The sequence below is a fragment of the Rhyacophila brunnea genome, unplaced genomic scaffold (genome assembly GCF_057557595.1).
Source record: "Rhyacophila brunnea isolate RB1 unplaced genomic scaffold, BYU_Rbru_1.0 scaffold_11, whole genome shotgun sequence".
NCBI lineage: Eukaryota > Metazoa > Arthropoda > Insecta > Trichoptera > Rhyacophilidae > Rhyacophila > Rhyacophila brunnea.
The window spans coordinates 7,625,922-7,645,273 of record NW_028232763.1 but is presented as its reverse complement, the minus strand read 5'-3'; the positions used below and the strand labels follow the sequence as shown (position 1 = coordinate 7,645,273).

Genomic DNA, 19,352 nt, shown 5'->3' with positions numbered 1-19,352 from the left:
GAGTACCTACAGTTGAAATAACCAAAATTTTAATATAAATATTGATAACATACAAATTCATTAAGAATATAATATATTATATTGTATATGTAATGCAATAATATAATTGAATAAATGCCGCTTTAAACAATTCAATTTCATCGATGACTAAGTAGAGAAAATTAACTTCATTTTTAGTATTTTACAAGAATAAATATATATTATGATACAATGATATATGATTATAATTTTACATACTTAATATAAAGTACATTACCTCATATTTACAAAAAATGTTAGATATTGGAAGAATGTTTTATGTAAACTCAATTTTTGGAAAACGAATCTACTTCTAAATATTAATAGAATGTGTTGTTACCACGCTAAGATCTGTGCACCAAATTTATCAAGTCATTGGATTCACCATGTGAAGTCAGATTCATCATGTGAAGTCACAGTAAGCTACCGCTACGGGAAAAACGTGTGCGATGACGTTTTTCTTGGTGTTTAAAATGTGATGCTCTGATCTCGTGGCACATTTTGAACCTTTAAACGAACATTGTCAGTTAGCAAAATCTTCCGAAAACACAAGAACAACAATGAGGTTACCTCACGCGTACCGCACTGCATCGACACTGTCATGACTTAATGAACGTTTCTTATCATTTTCTATACAGATTGAATTCTGTTCAAATATTATCTATGGATGTAATATCGCAAGCAATTTTAACACACGCAAACGTAGAGACTGTTAAAATTAATTAAAATTAGCATGAATTATAAATTATAAATAATAATTCAAAATACTAATACATTAGAGTTGACACTCCATCATTAAATTGACAGAGATGGTGATCGATCAAAATATTCTGCAAAATGACGAAACCATATACCTACTTATTTTGTCGCCTTGACAGCGTGGCAGTACGCAATGTGCATCATAATACAATCATAGCTTTATTGACAATTATTTAAACACATATATATATTATATTATATATATAATCGTTGAGGTATTAAAATATATTTTTTTTATGGAAGGAGAAAAAATGCCTTATTAACACTATGGTTAACTTAATGTATCTAAATAACAGATGCTTGACGGCTCGTAATCGTCGACTGTTTGCAATAACAAATTCCATGTGATGATTACATAATATATAATAAAAAAACAACGGTTAACTTATATGACATTTACGTCGGGAATTCGTACAATAAATTGATAAAATTTTAATTTTGACAATATAGGTACGAGTACTTGTATAGAACATAAATGATATTATAAAAAGTCCAAATGAAGTTAAAGTTAATATTCGGTCAGTTATAATAAAAATGATATTTATTTCTTAGAAATTTTAAAGAGTATGTGTCTACCTAATTATAATAACAAGATTTTCAGCCATAAATTTTCCGTACTTAAAAGCTCATATTTCAACGATTCGTTTAATTATACGTGTAAAACAAACGACCGCACACCCCGTTTCTTTAAATATACACACACTTTTACAAATTACTCACACTACCTAGCATCCTGTGCCAAAGCACGTACCTATGAAAGGTCGTTCATTCGTCGCCCATTAATAAACACGTTTTTATTTCTACACTCACACGGCGGACGTCTACGCCCACCCGGCTACGCACGAAACGAGTGCTACACCAGAAGTTGTCAAAGACGTAGACCATCTACGGCGTTACATTTTACGACCCTCAGATATTATTATAATATCTACTTTAGATTCTCTTCTGTAATTTGAATAAATCACATTAGTATAGTATATTGTCGTTTATTATTTCAAAAAAATACTTTTAATCGAAACAACTACATCGTCAATAATAATTGAAACATTTTTACATGTGGTATACGTTGAGTGAATGCCTATTATCTGGAATAAATAAACCGTAAAGATTTATTCAACAAACAACATAGTAAACAAAAGTATCGGGTAAAATAAGTCAATAGACGTTTTTATAAAAAAAGTGCGTACACTGCCATTTATACTATTACCACCATGATATCAGTAATAATTTTTAGAGTATATTTTTTATAACTTTTTAGCACTTTTTACTACATTTATACGCCTATGTGCCTGATTATCTCGGATAAAATTAGATCGAATGATATTCACTTGTTTTAATATTTTATGTAGTAATAAATAAATAATATATGTTATAAATATATTTTTAGAATATACTTATATCATCATTTTCATCCTAGATGCGTACTGCAAAGTTATGAAACATATACTCAACCTATGTATGTTTATGATTTACCTTGAACGATATAAATAAAAACTCCCATTGTAGACGCTAACCGATTTAATGCTGTATTTCGAAAATTTACAAGTCACAATTGTGTGTTTAGTTAAAATAGTAAAAAACAATCTCTTACTAATATAAAAAATAGTTTTTTATCTAAAATATATTATTCTAGAGTAAGTGCTAATAGCTGTTTTCTTAAAAAAAAAAAAAAAAAAACTATAAAAAAGGTTGCCTTACAATTATTGTGTACTTAAATAAATATTTTTATGTATGTCCAGGGAACTCAGTAATAATAAGAACTGAAATATCTAACGGGTAAGGAGAAGCAAGCAGCCGACCTCGAGTAAAGAAGAATACGAGATAAATTTCAACGCGTGTCCATAATACGTCATACGTCGAATACTGACAACTGCTCTCGGTTTATGCATGGACGCTCATTTAATATTGTTGTATTACACACACTGTTGCATTTCTATAATGCGCGGTTGATATTCGTAGGACACTCACACATTTCAAACCCCGCGTCAAAATTTACTGTATTGGTATATAGCCTATCGTAAAAATATAATTAATTTAAATTTTATACTTTTGTATATTTGAATTGTTTTAAGCAACACTAACTTCACCTTTCAGCATCTTTCAATACTATTTATAGTCACTTATAAAATAATATTATAGATATCGTTTTTATCCAGCCCTCTTTTAACAGTCCAAACACTTTCATTTTATAAAATAAAAATACATACACTATTGTTTTATCATTTTCAAAGTTCACTACCTAAGATCCATTGAAAAACCATATGTATTAAAACCTATATAAAACGAATTCTCCAGACTCGAGATTCGAACTACTCAGGAACTACGACATTATAATCCAGACGCGTAACCATTCGACCATCGTGAGCGTTAATACCAAATTAGTATAAATTACAAATAGTACTAAATTAGTATGATTTAATAAATTCCTATACAAATTGTATCAGTTTGGAGAGTTATATTGTTAACCTATGTCAAAAGATAAATTAATATCACAGATACTTAGATTAAAAGTATGTTTTATATTCGTTTATTTTATTTATTAGCGTGTAAATTAATTCTAATAAAATTATAACAAAGAAAATTGACAATCAATGACCCAAGCATCCTAGGCCATACCGAACGGTCAGCTCTATAACTGAGAAGGCTCCTTCGCCATTTTTCTTCGACCCCGGAGCCGACGTCGGGTCGGTAGCCGCATTTGTCACTGAAGGCCACATGCTACCTTTCTCTATGGGGACACGGGCAATCTCGGGGCGAGTATTTGAAAAGGGTTCGTGGCAATGGATGTGACTGCATTAAACTTTTACAGCTGTGAACCTTCGCAACTAATTCTTTCCCGGCGTAGGCCGTCTCTCTTGTGATACATTTGCGACTATTTAGCAATGTCGATTGAAAAGGGCAAGTCTTATTTTTCGATAATTTCAAAAGAATATATTGCAATGTGTAATATTGATGAATTCTTGCTCAAAGGTCGAGTCTTTTTAGGGTATGCAATAGATTAATGTATTAGTTTGGTTACAAATCGACATCCATTGTATAACATACATGTATTTAAGCTAATCTGTATATCATAGCCAGTGTGTATTACGTCAAACTTCGACCAAAAAAATCAGTGTAAATTGTATACGTAAATTATATTTTATTTTTCCAATTCATTATTTGAGTTTATTCACAAGGCAAACTCGGAAGTATTAAAACCATAAAAGAATGTACCACAAATGGTACGCTATTGATATTCTTCAGCTTTCCATTGATAACTTTAAAGCAAGAACACTCATCAGGAAAGTAAAAGATGTGAACTTGAGTCTCACTCGATGCAACACATTTTCTAATAGGTACGTATCTGCGGTTTTTTAAACAGATGTTTTATTCTATAATAAAGAATCCAACATTTTTAAAACCTTATGAATATTTAGTATGGAATCAAAAATGTAATTATATTAGGTAATCCAAATGCCTACAATGGCTGAGCGGTGATGCATCAGCATTATAATATCACGGGTCCCAGGTATTGATCTCAGGTCTGAAAAAAATTACATATTGTTTTTCAATATATTTTTGAAACAGAGCAAGTGGCGAAAATTCATTTCTTGTAAAAACAAAATTCCGTTTATACTACCTCTACTATAATGAAAGCCATAATATAATAATGATTTTCTTAGGATCTAACAAGAATTTTAAAAATTTTAATTACTCCAGTTATAACGTTATTGTTATATGAAATAATTCGTATTCATCTTAGATAGATGACGTGATTTCGTGATCTACTTTTCTTAAATTTTTTTTAAAAACTTTATAAATAATTGTGTTTTTTTCCAAAATAATAGTTTTGTTCATTTATATTGCTTTGCCATTATGGTACTATTGTCATCGACTTAAAAAATATTTTACGTAATTAGTACGAGAATTCATATAATGAAAATGCAACAAAAATAATAAAATTCTAATGTATTTAAGTTTTGCACTATTCCATTTGAGTCATTTTTTGCGACCCGGGTTTCGCCTTTCGGCATTTTCAGGCACTATGTGTACTGACCATAAGGCAAATACACACTGCCCATTACAATTTATTTAATTTATTATATAACTAATTAAATCCATTGGAATTTTAATCCAAATTCCATAAAGTACCTTCGGTCGATAGTATTACCTAATAAAATAATAAAACACAGCCCATAAAAGACTACAATTAATCTTCATACATTTTTAAACATTTTCATTTTAAATGCAACTACACCATTCGTGCCTGCCTCCATAAAACCACTTTCACACACAAACAAAAAACGACTCAAATAAAAAAAAACGTTGTCTCTCTAATGCACTCCATTTACTTCCATCTATAGCGCAATATAAATGCTACTGTTCCCATCAAAGCACTGTTGTATCGATTTTGAATGTTTACCCATATTTCCAGCTATATGGCGTCGCAACACTTAACTGTTCCATCACGAAGGAGTACTCTGAACACGCGATCGGGCCAGGTATCAGCGGCAGTGCATCATAATAGCGTTGCTTATAGTTTGTTCCTGTTTGTGAGGGTAGATTATTTTCGTTGAAACGTTTGCGTGAACACAAATTATGGCCGCAAGACTAATGGAGATTTTGTCATATTAATTTGCTGTCCATATATTAGTGGTAAAGCGACGTGACATTTTATAAATTAGTTAGCTAACATTTAAAATGTTTACATTAGATTTTATATCGCAATATTTAAAATTGTTTATTTAATGTCGTTATAAACAGTGTCTCATAAACAATGTAACAGAAGATGTTTCGTATAAGAGCCTCATCGGTAAAATGTAGCTTTATAAAACTGTAAAGGATTGCCTTGATGGTGACACGATAGGAATAAAAATAATTTATTACAATCAATTAATTTTTAATACTATAATAAATATACTAAACATTGATATTTCATTACCCACGTGAGTTAACTACTAAATATCTATTTTTTTAAATTAAATAATATGTAAACTGTATAATTTTATACAATATTAAAAAAAAATTTTTACAACATCGAATTAATAGAAAGTATTGCAAAAAATGCTGCTCAAAAAATATTAATAAAAAAATTAGGTATATTAAAACCACACTATTATATTATATTTAATATAAAATTTATTTATTGGTCGATAACTATTTTGGTTTTAACACGATTAGGTATTAGGTATTTAATTGTTTTAACTGAAATATAAGTCTGCCATTTATCTTTGTGGAATTTTATATTATACTTATATACTGTTTTAATATTTATAACCAATTGTGAAATAGAATTCCACGATTTTAATGTTAAGTATGACTTATAATTACTTTTTTAATTAACTTTTTTTTTATTCAACAAATAATTCACAAGATTAAGGAATGTAACATTCTAATTATTGAACATACATAATTTTGAAAACACTTCTGAGAAAATATATTATAACCTTTTTAAAAAATGTTTTATTGAAAAAAGTAGTATTAAAAGCAGTGCAACAGCTGTATCCAGCAGCAGCAAAACAGTGAGTATTAAAAGTCATTAGATACAATTTGTTGTAATTAAGTACGACTCCTTTAGCATTGTGGCCAATGTACGTGGGCGCGATACCCGAGAGGTCTTACTTTTTTCAAGGAAGATATTTTCAATTACTTTGCATTACAATAATTAAATAATATTATAGTACATATGTGGAGTATATTTTTTTAATCTGGGAAGACAACATATTTTTTGAATTTGGTCGTATTGTGTCAAAGTGAGATAGATGAGAAACAACTCAAAAATAGATGAATAAAAAAACACGGGGTATCATTTATTTTATAAGTGTGCATTACTATACAAAATATTGTATTAAAATAATAATTATTGTTAGTCACACTAACTTAATCAGTTAAACTTAATCGTAATCAACATACAAAAAAAACATTGATAACTTTTTCTTGGCACATATAATAAGATAGTGAATATTTTATATTTTCAAATGGAAAAGTCTTGTAATTGATCCAATTGAAAATAATAACAACAAAGAATAAAATAATATAATGGAAAACATATTATATAAATATGGATAGGTATTTACTTCAATTTATCAAGATCCAGCCAAGTAAAGTATACTGTCAATGGAGCGGAAAATGGGTCTCTTTTTGATGTGTCATGACAAAATCTTTTGTGACACAGCAAAAATAATGTAAGTAAAGAAATTGAATTTTATCCCACACACCACTCTGTCAATTAAATTTATTCAATAATTTATTATTAGCACTACTTCTATAAAATTTATAAGGTAACGTAATCAATATAATAATATGTTTTTGTTTGAAAACTATAGCTTTGTTTGCGATTAGTCCAATAGAAAATTATTCATAAAAATGTTTTATGAGGTAAAATAACAATATTTGATTATAATATCATAAGACATTTATATTATTATTTTGTTGTTCTGTTATATTTTTTAATTATTCAATAACACGTGGTATTGAACAAACAAAAATTTGTTTTAGTATGTATTAAGCTTTTTTTTTTATTTTGATAAGTTTTTCCAAAATTTACATTACAAACTCGAGAGCAGTATCGTCTTAACGTCAGTATCGTAGCGGCAATGGTGTAATATGAAACCGATTTTGAATTAATAACTTAATATAGAAGGATGAATTTCTGACTATCAAGCTTTTTTACTTCTACGATATACCTCACTTACTTACTAACTTTACCGTGACATTTCCAAGAGTTGTATCATATGGCAAGCACAACGTCGCGCCATTTTCATTACTCCGTCGCCACGTTTGGCGCCTTCCGCCATGTGAGACCAACGCGTATGTCACTTTTGTAGCAAAGATATAGGGTGAGAGAGAGTCAGCTACCAAGTTTAAGTACATTAGTACGACCGCGTTACAAATACTCGAGCTTACAACCGATATACATACATAATATAAATTCAGCTCAAATTTAAATAATCCTTAGTTTTTTATATTAATTAATTGCTGCCTAAAGCCGGTAAGTCAGTAATTTAGGTAATAGATTTAGGTTGCCTATATATAAATGTATATGCAAGAAAAAAATGCAAGGTCATTCAATGTATAGAATATGCACATACCGCACAAAGAAATTAGCATTGCGTCAGATTTTAGAGGACATGTCAAACTTCAAATTATTGCAATTACCCCATAACATGATTTCGAGAATTACTAACTTTCGGCAGGAACACCACGATAAAATGGTTAATATTCTTTATATTTATCATGTCAAATATATAACTGCTAGTCATGCTCTAACTAATTATAAAAATTTGCTTAATTTATCTGTTTTTGTTCCATTTAACTTTGCAGGGCCAATTACCGACCGTTTGGCGCCATATACTAATTGAATCTCTCGCCTCACAATGTTCCCAAGCGTCCAGAGTTACACCAGGTATTGTATATTTTAAGCCACTAGATCTATGAATTTCTCCATTTTATTATATTTTTAATAATACAATGCCTTATTGTGATGATCACCAAATATTTATATTACATGATAATTTTTTATGTAATCTTGAATAAAGAAATATACTTTATAAATAAGTTCAATAACATTATAAACACTCTTGCGGGTATATTATATACACAAGGCTGCTTTAGATCCGCTACGGCAGCTAAATAGGGTAGAAAAGTATCGAATTATTAACGCTTATTGTAACAATTACAATAATTTAGTTATAATTGTTATAATAAGTACTAGGTTTTAACAGCACCTCTCGTAGCTGTGATAAATTTTAGACCAAAATAGACAGTTTTTACAGTTCAGACGGATAACTTACTGTAATTGTTACAATACGTGTTAATATTTCGATACTTTTCTACCCTATTTAGCTGCCGTAGTGGATCAAAAACAGGCTTGTGTATAGAATAGACCCGCTAATGACAGCTATTATAGATCATATTAATATTACAAGAATTAAGTAATGTCAATAAACTATTTATAAGAAAGATATATGGATAATTTAACTGATTGAGCATCCACCCGTAAAATCATTTTAGTAATACTTAGTCAAATTGTTTTACTTACTTTACGGACTTTTTTTATGATTTATTGATTTTTTTCAATATATTATTACACTGAAATCTTGACTTTTATTTTCATTTTTTTTGTTAACTGTCAATTCATGGTGGAATTGCATTGTATTGTTGTTTGATTTAATAAATGCATTTTTCTGTAGTACTTGTTGCTGTCAGTATATTATTGATCAAATATCTATTTTTAATGTATCAAATTATTCGACCGCAATAATAAATTCCCAGGGACTCATATACCGGTAAACAACTTTACTGTTTATCTGTGTCAGCAAATTGATTGGCAATAAAATACGGTATCGTAATGTAAAATTAGTCTTATATCCATTCCCATAGTATCATATTATATTATGACTGTAATAATAAATAAAATTTACAGCTACTCGTATTTAAACCGCTGACTCGTTCAATATAATTATGTAGGTACTAGAATATAATGTTTAGGTATTACTTTTGACTTTATAAATTACGAACACTGATTTATCAAAATGTCACTCGAATCTAAGTACCTGGCTCGTAACTATCTCAGTACGTAATATGTACTGTCGTTGTATTTATACTATCGTACCGACCGTTACGCTACAAATAACACTCGCTCCTGCATACATCTTCGACTTCTTCATCATCATCCTCAACATCATGACGCACACATCAAACACCACATACTTATTCCACTTTAATAAAAGTGTATTCAGTTAAAAATGTCTCTCTGAGGCGGACGAAACTGGTCCAAATTTATTTATTAAAGTAGAATAAGTACTACAAAAAAAATCGTTTTTTAAATCAAACAATAATGAAATCTTGACTATTGATTTATTTTGAGGTAAATTCTTGAAACATTTATCCACCATTGTCATTCTTAATAATCAATAAAAATCAATTGCGCTTTGTGCGATGGGTCGGACATCTGATACATAATAATATTAAGTGCAAGTTGACGACTACTCACAAAAAAACCATATTTAGTGAAACAAAATACTACACGTTTTCTCTCTTAATAGTGTTCAAAAGATTGATAGATAAATAAAAATATTAAACATACTTCACAAGATGAAGAAATCTGTTTGTCAACCAAGTTGCGATCTAGGACATAATAATATAAATTATTATAGTTTCGTTATATTCAAACTTTGGTTAAACATCGAAATAAAGAAATTCATATCGTATGCATTTTGTTATTTATTAAAATACATAAAACTTTTTATAGTTTAATACATACAGCTTTAATCAACGGTTTAATTTAGTAACGATAAATACACCTGCGCAGATACCGTATTAAAAGTATTAGCATTGAAATGTGGTTGGGCCAATTATAATGTCTGCCATTCCTTATTTTCCCACCTACCTCAAATCCTTATTTTTTTATTATTGTCACAAAACCACGCAACCACCAGTCTCTACTGTGATGTAGTTCAGTTACCTCTAGACAGCGGACACGCCTAGGCTTGTTAAAGTTAAGCTGTTAATTACAGAGTGACTCATTCAAAACGCATCTATTCCACCTTCATTGCGCTAAATCTGATACGGTTTGAGCGAACGTCGCGGCTTTCATCCATCCTGAACTTGTCATCATTTCTATCCCAGTAAAATCGTGAGAGTGACATTCCGAACCGTCTGTTTAACAGTGCGTGAGTGCATGGATACTGAACCAACTACCTCCAGCGCGCCAGCCCTCTCAACATAAAAGGCCAGTACCTGGCATCCTGTTTAAAACCCCTACTCTTAGATCCGTAATCCACAAGCATCTTCAATCACAGTTTACTGCAAAAAGCGCATCGCTACAAGTATGTTGAGAAATTACCCAAGTTTGGAGAATTATTCTATAGACAAAATTATGTAAAGTAAAACGTTTGTCCGCGCTACACTCGATGTTCACGACTTGGTAATTTAATTCGTAGGCAACGCATAGATTGCAACGCCCAGTCCAGTGACCGGTCACAGTTTAAATGCAATCAAATGCAACTGCACATTTTTGTGTGCGAATTTTATTGCTACCAAATTGTTGTTAACGCTGAGATAAATACAAGATAAAGGCAACAACTTAACTAAACCGCCGGTGAATGAAATATAAATTTTGGTGATAATAAGAGTTTTTTAGAAAACATTATTAATTTTTTAGTAATAATTAAAGATTGCTCGAATGAATCTAGGAGCGAGAGTTTATTGTTGCGTGAATAGTATACAGGTGGTATAATAATAAAAAACACAGGTGAGATGTAAGCGGTCCGAGGCTCGGTGGAAGGAATGCTTGAGTCCCAGGCATAGCGAGAGAGTGCGTTGGTCTAAGGTGGAAATGAGTACTATGCGGTGACATCTGCTTATTCCGAGGCACAATGATGCCTAAATCGCGAATTATCCAAAAGTAATGACATAATTAATGAAAATTTGGTAATGTATTCGTCGCCACTATTAAATATAATCTAAACACACGATTAAGACAATTATACTAATAATATTTTAATTGATCAATAATGTCAATAAATAACCATCGAATACTGTAATTTTGATAAATTTTGAAAATTTCGATATCCATTTTAAAAAACCCACTTAGGGTTTTCAAAGTATTAATAATATTACAATTAATAATAATGTAAAAATTCATAATATTGCTGGAACGAATAAGAAAATGTATTCTGTCTCTATCTATACACGTATAGTATTTAAGCAAAGGCAAACGGCCTATCTGAATAGTCTTGATAATGGTGTTACAACCGAAATAGCTATCGACAAACCTTTTTAAAAAAAACCTGTAGAATTTAATATTAATTATATTTTCATTTCTTGTAAAATGGAATTCTACCAAGTAAATGCTAACTCAATTAATAATTTCAGTGTTGATTAAGAAACTGTTATAATAATATTATAATTATTACGTGTCGCTAAATTTAAAAATCAGCCAAGTCCATAAGAGATCAATAGGAGAAAAACAGCTTTTTTGTTTTCTGAAGTACATAGTCACAAGGGTGAAAGTTTATATTATTTCGAGTATAGAATATTTAAAATCAATAAGTACAACATTTCGATAATGCAGAAATGTTAGACAGCAGTAGTTCTTCAGGAATTCACAAAAAAGTAAAAAATACCAAAAGGTGGACATGGGTAATTTTAAAATCTAGCGACACACATTTCAAATATTTGCTCGTATGGTATTGTTGCTATTGAATTAGGTATAAATTTAATAACAATAATGAATCTATAAAATACCACATATATTTTGAAATAGAATGACGTATATTATTGTCGTTGAAACTGTAGACACTCATCCGCTTGTAATTCGGTTAGCCACAACACCAGAGCTGGACGTCGACGCCATGGCCGACGCAGTTTCGCTATTTTACCAGGCGTCGCGACGCTTTGTCCAAATTAGTGGACTGCGAGCTATTTACGTCGGTGGTGCTAACAATTAAAAAGTTGTGCATACCAGTGTTTGCACTAATACACAGAATGGCAACGTGATACGGTCGAGAGACTTTGTTTATTGAGTTTTACATGTTAGTGTAAATTTATTTCGTACTACGCGATATTTTGTTGTTACCAATGTGCTACAGATATATTATATGTATTAAATCTATATGCATTTTGCATTTTCTTTTTGATATGATATGTTTTATTACGTGGTATGGTATGTATACTGCAAATTTCATTAGGGTCATAATGACATGAATATTTTGTAGTAATGTACAGATTGTTAATTCTAAGCTTCCAATGATTGTTGGCCCTTAAACGTCACGTAGACTCTTAAGTAATTTAGCCAGCATTACTTAATTAGTTTATATTTTACTAAAATTATAACATAAGTTATAATATTAAATTCTCGTTATTAGAATTACGTAGTCATTTTGAGTTAAAATCTTCCTAATTACAACAAAATAAATAATAAAATACAATATATAAGTATTGCTAATAATGACCAATATAAGGTCAGAAAGAAAAAATAAAGTGCTTTATTATGTTAATATTAAAAACAATGATTAAATTAACCTAGTTAACACGTCCACAAACATTATATCGCTGTTTAAAAAATCTACGTTTAGAGTAATATATTATTATATATAAAGTTAATTGCACCATACCACCATGAAATATCACATCTATTCTGCGATGCTTATTATAAAGTTTCTTTACAAAAAAATATTATAAACTGAACGTTTATTACTGTCTTTATCACAGTTTATAATAACATACGATATTTTTCTAAATGTTAAGAATATTGCAAAATAATAAGTAAGTTTGAAGAATAATATAAACCTATCAACAAGAGTACCCTTGATATAAACATTATATCTTTCTTACTAAAGTATAAAACCAATATAAAATTTCATCAACTTAAATGTTCACACCGTGTTAAAATTAAAAATATGATGACGCTTGGTGAAACTAAAAAAGGCACTAGAAATAGTGCATTATGAACGTTATTGATGCATGTGCATTTTTTGAAAGCAAATTGCAGCATGAAAATATGCAATTTAAACAAAAGCTTTCATTATGTAAACTTGATTTTATCAAAGCTCTAACGGTATTTTAAGCATTCCTAATAACAGGTTACAGTAATAATACAGTCGTGGTTAGAGAGCGAAAATATTCAACCGTCATACTTGGCTAAAATTTAATCAGTTAGGAATCTATTTATATTTCATTGGTTTTATTTATTATTTTGTATTCGTAATACGGACAGTGAATTCAATATAAAAAGACCAAATTTACTGATAATTATAAGTTTTTGTTGTTGTCTTCTTAGCCCAAAAAGTAAAAGAAAATATCATTACCACAGTTCGCATTTATTGTAAGTGCAATATATTAATTTTCCTCAAACCAAATATGGAATATATTATGATATTGAAGTAAAAAACATCTAATTTCTGATTGCAAAAACTTATTCCGATTGATATGGTATAGTAATAATGCATACTGAAGGTAAATTAAAACAAAAAAATGTGATAACTGATAGCAGTTCAAAGAAATCATTTTCGTCTTACAAAATAACAAAATGGATGGAAATTAACTAAGGTTTAATTACACTGACTGTTAGCTGTATTTTAAAAATATTAGTTTATTTTAACACATAAACACATTAAGTCCAACAAAACATCCCAACTATCACAGTATTTTTAAGTATTTTTTTCACAATTTGATAATGATCAATCGCTTTACTATTACCAGAAAATTCTTTTATTTCAGACGATTTCGACTACATAATCACTGCAATAATCGAATGTATTAATATAATAGAATTCCTTGGCAACATATGTTAATGCCTTAACCATGGAAAGACATAACTTCTTTTAAATAACCTGTACGTAAGTAAATTTTTCATCGTTTTAAATCTGGTAATATAGTTTCTAAATAAGTAGATTTCTTGAGCAGTCCAAAGATAAAGGGAAGAGATCATACCGTTTAATTATACGAGTTCTAGACATAACCGTAAAAAACTCGTATATTTTTTGTAGTCTTAATAATAAAGTCTATATAATTTAATATAATTTATATAATTTTGAGAATTTATTTAATGATCACAAATATATTAATAGTACAGGGAAGAAAAAGGGATGTCAGTTTTATGAAAATTTTCAGGAAATGAAATTTAAGATTGCAACAGTCATATTGACGTCTTTTCTGTCACTTTATTTTTTTATTATATTGGTTTAGGATCATTTATTTATATTACTAGCATCTAATAAAGTCAAAACCAAGATAAATAAAAAAAATAGACTAACTTCCAAATTTACAATGAAATAAGGAGTTATAGAATATGTCATTTGTCTCCTCCCACCCCCTTTTTACTGTTTAATAATTATAATTTTTTTTTGTAAATTCATTATTCATTTAAGTACCATTATGAAGTAAATATGGAAGGATCGGGAAATTTCGATTGCCACAAAAATTATGCTTGTGCAAACATTAGTGTTCTCGATATTTCTATACGGAGTCGAGTCGTGGACCCTAAAGGCAAGATAACGAAAGGCAATTGATGCCTTTGAGATGTAGTGTTGGCGCCGAATGCTTTGCATTTCTTGGACGGAGCATAGGACGAACCAGTCAATCATCCAGAGACTGAAGATAAAGGAACGGCTCTCAACGATATGTCTGAGAAGAATTCTGCAGTTTTTTGGACATATTGTTAGGCGCGGAGCAAACAACCTGAAGAGACTGGTAGTTTTGGGTAGCCTCCAGGGAAGGCGAAGCAGTGGAAGAGCGTTTGCGCGATAGAGTGACCAAGTGAAAGAGCTAACTGGGGGCACTATCTATTCTGCCCTGAGAGAAGCGGAAGATTGAGAAGGATGGAAAGTCTTGGTCGCTCAAGGGATGGCGAAATTTAAATGTGGTCACAATCCTCAGCCATGAGTGCACGACCAAGAAGAGAGATGAAGTAAATGTAAAATAATGATAAACTTTTGAAGCAACGTTCAGTTACTGATAAGGAAGAGTCAATAATCACCCTTTTTAACATGACGTGTGTCAAAATTATCTTATGACTCGAAGATTTTTTGCTCTGTAGTGTTGCAAGATTTTAAAGTAGGTACACAACATTTACCATTAGGTGGCATTCAAATCTCAGTTTTGTAAATATAATGACAACGTGCCTTTTACTCTGTACCATTATATTATAATAATATAATATTTGAAATCTAGTTTTATTTTAAATTTTTGTTGCTAATTTTATCTTAAAAGACTAGATTTGACTAAATGAGAGTGCTATAAATAGTAGAAAACCGAAATAGCGTTCAATGACACTTAATAATCGAACATTTTAACCGTTGACAACACTTTGAGTCTGAAGCGATGTTATGTTTAAGTTCTCTTCACTCCCCGCCTGCCAAACGTCTCTAGAAGGAAAGTTTTCTCATTTAAAGCTCTTGACATCCGTGGCCCGGGGCCCTGGGTGGTAATGTCTCCTTTTTACTAGAACGCCGTCGACATCCGACTGGCTTCTCGCTCTTTTACTCTGTGATCGTTTATTCGTTGTCTCACTCGGCAAATTAATAACATCGAGACGTTCAATGTCGTGTACCGATTTATTTCATTGGTATCGAATTCTTAGAATAAGTCAATATTCTACTGAATTCTTATATTATCGATTGAATTCTACTATCTGGACATCCATAAATCTTATCTTAACTTTAAGCTCAACAATATTTTTTTTTATTATTGAAAAGAATATTATTTAACTTGGAAAATATGTATATTTTTAACGATTTCCTATGACAATAATATATCAAGCATTGTAAGTCAATAGTTCACAATATTATGATTATGCTAAACCAAAAGGACGTAAGAAATATTATACCAAAAACGAGATATTTACGTAGAATTATTTTTTATGTCTTAGAATTTCATTTTTTCTAAAAGAACATATTTGTGTAATAACATCTTTTGACATAAAAGAGATCTAACTGTCTCAGTCGATAATGAAGCCGTCGTCATAAGACAGTTGAAAAACTTGACTTATCTTATTATAGATTATAAAATAACATTATAATATAAATATATATATATATATATATATATAGGTTGTAATAATATGTAGTCGAGTCGCACCTGAGAAACAATAAACAACCATCAAACTTTTGTGTTTGTTAATACAACATGTAGGTACCTATCCATATGAAAAGTAAACTTAGTAGATGTTTGTTGTACTGAATTAAAATGCAATCGAAACAATGAACAACTACATTTTATAACAAAGTAAAATCTTTTTAGTTGGCTACTCAAAGATTTACGATTCTTCTTTTTTTATACCGTATCCGTAACCCGAGATCGGCGATGTTTTTGGCTGTATTTTATACTTCTGTAGCTGGTTTTAATAAGCATGTAGTTTTGAACTCAAATATACCAAAAAATACAACTTAACCAATTATATTTTTCTTTCAAATTTCTCTTCAATATATTTTCAAAATGTTACTACACCATTGTGGCTTTCAAATCTTGATATTAACGTTGTACATAACTTAAAATTATTACGGGAAAATAAATAACATATTTCTGGTCATATTGTAGGTAATGTTGTGTATCTCAACCGTATAATTAGCAATTTTTACTTGTGTTAATAAATCAAATAAAATAATATTAAATTCCATAAATGGTACATAATTGAAAATTTGAAATACATAAAAAAATATACCAGAAAATAAATATGAAAAGGTAGGTCACAAGAAACTCGAATCTCACATCTTTTATTATCCAATTGAGTGCAATTTTTCTTTTACCTAGTAGTAATATGACGTATGCAAGGTAAATTTACCATTAACGGGCTCAGAAGTATATCAAACTTTAAGTTGAAATGGTCGGCTTTCTATTTTTATATTAAAATTATCGTTTGTGGATTTACATACCTAATTTAAAAACACATCAGAAATACATTCTAAAAATATACGATGCCTAGCTGAACTTAAACCTACATCCATTGGATGTGCTGTACCAATTCGAGGGCTTAGTGTCGAACAACACTATCTACAAAAGTGAAACTTTACAGAAGAGTCAAAAATCGTTATTTTAGATTCTTGTAACTCAACAAGGGAAATGTTTATTTAAAACCTAATGTTAATATTTTATAATTTATTGTGTATTGTACATTTATCTTGCTTATGATGATGTTTAAATTTATAGGGATAGTTTTTAAAAAATATGAAAACAAGGGTAACTTATGTAGTTAGCGTTAAACTTTACTGACGATTTAATAAGAAATTAGAAAAGATTGACATAACGTTGTTTGACTATCATGTAGCCATAAATGTAAAATAACGTTATCTCAAAAAAAAAAAACACTTTTTTGTAGATAACGTTGTCTTACTTTAAGCACTCGAATTATTGTGTGTCATAATTATCTAATTACGATGAAAATAACTTGTATAGTTAGTACTTAATAGTTTAATAAAAAAAATTAAATTCTCAAATTTTGAATTGAATCTATCTAAAATATTCAAAGATATAAAAATCAGTCACATCAATAAAATTCCGGAGGAAATGTCGGTGTGTTATATACATACTTGACTTCCGAGAGCAGAATAATACATGGACGGATGAAATTGAGATGGTTGGAGTGCACCACAGGATATTTAAGAATGCTCGGTCAAATCAACTGGAGAGTGTCGGTGCTGGACCATCCATGATATAGGAAGTTTTTGAAAGAGGCCAAGATCCACCAAGGGTTGTAGTACCATAAATAAGGACGATAAATGAAATGATTTGATTGAAAAGATGAATAGGCTAATACATTAACAGGTTCTGTAGTAAATTAATTCAATTATTGTTATTTGCATTTTTTCATTTGATTACATTATGTAATTGGTAATGTTGTAAAGCATAAAGTGTGCAAAGATCAATAAACCCGATATTGTTTGTTTGCAACTTTTTATCTCTCTACAATTGAGATAAACATTGATCAATGTGCCTTTGGTATATTTATGCACGGATTACTGGAATAATATGTAAATTAAATTGCCTTCGACTATTTATGCTCTATTCATCAATTTTAATATACATAAATGCCCCCATTATTAATTTATTGCGACCGGTTCGTGAATTCAATGATTTTCAGCCTGTCGTGTGACATGTTTTTCCGTAATTTATATTTTATGTAGCAGTATATTATTATTCAAACAATATTTATTCAGTTAAGTCTATTAATCGTCAATAATTAATATTATTTATATACTTTAGAACTCACAAAACCGACATTAAAATGTTATTATAAATTAAATACCTACTTATACTAGAATTTACACTATGTTACGTTGATTTCTATTGATTTTATTTACATCCAGTAGCAGTGACAAAATATACTGACATCAATGTATTATTTTATATATAAAAACATAGTATGTTTTAAAGTAGATATAAATATAGAAATATGTAACAATCTAGTGTATACAAATTTAACTAGACTTGAAAAAATAAAAATAACGGATTATGTTCAGTTTATTTTAAATATTATTATATAGAGAAAATATTTTTTCATTATGCGACTCTACAGAACAGATTACTGGGATAGAAACACAACCCTTATAGACCAAGGCTTTGTAGCCGGCTTTAGTATATAATTATTTAAAGATGATTAGTGACCTCAAATATTACCAACTTTCATTTCGTTTACTTGACAAACTTTAAGGCATCATAATAATATATGTAATGATATAGATGTAACTTTTGAAAATAATATATTCATTAATACATGTTTAGGTTTATCTTTTTTGCTGTACTTTCCTCAATTTCAAATTGAATTGTTATTTATTTTTGCATATTATAGTGAATATTACAAAGTATATATTTAAGAAGATCACAATATGACAATATTTAGAAACAATGACATATTATTAAAACAGTACGATAGTAATATGAATAGTAGTTGTTACATGAAATGCTTATCGAACTACTAGTTAAAATCATCGTATTTAACTTTGATGCCCGTAGCTTAATTGGAAAAGCATACTGGCGCAAATCCAGCAGATACAGGTTAAAGTCCTGTCGGGAGTCGTATTTTTTTTATAAAATGATTTTGTCTAGCGTGTACAGCATGAAATGCAAATTTCAAATTTTGTATTTCGAGGAATAAG

At 29.6% G+C, this 19,352-nt stretch overlaps 1 protein-coding gene across 1 annotated transcript in view; it reads right to left on the bottom strand.

Annotated features, from left to right (window-relative positions):
- The window catches only part of LOC147078328 (protein O-mannosyl-transferase Tmtc2-like), a 556,500-nt gene that overhangs the window by 385,571 nt on the left and 151,577 nt on the right, over nucleotides 1–19,352 (bottom strand). The window lies entirely within an intron of this gene.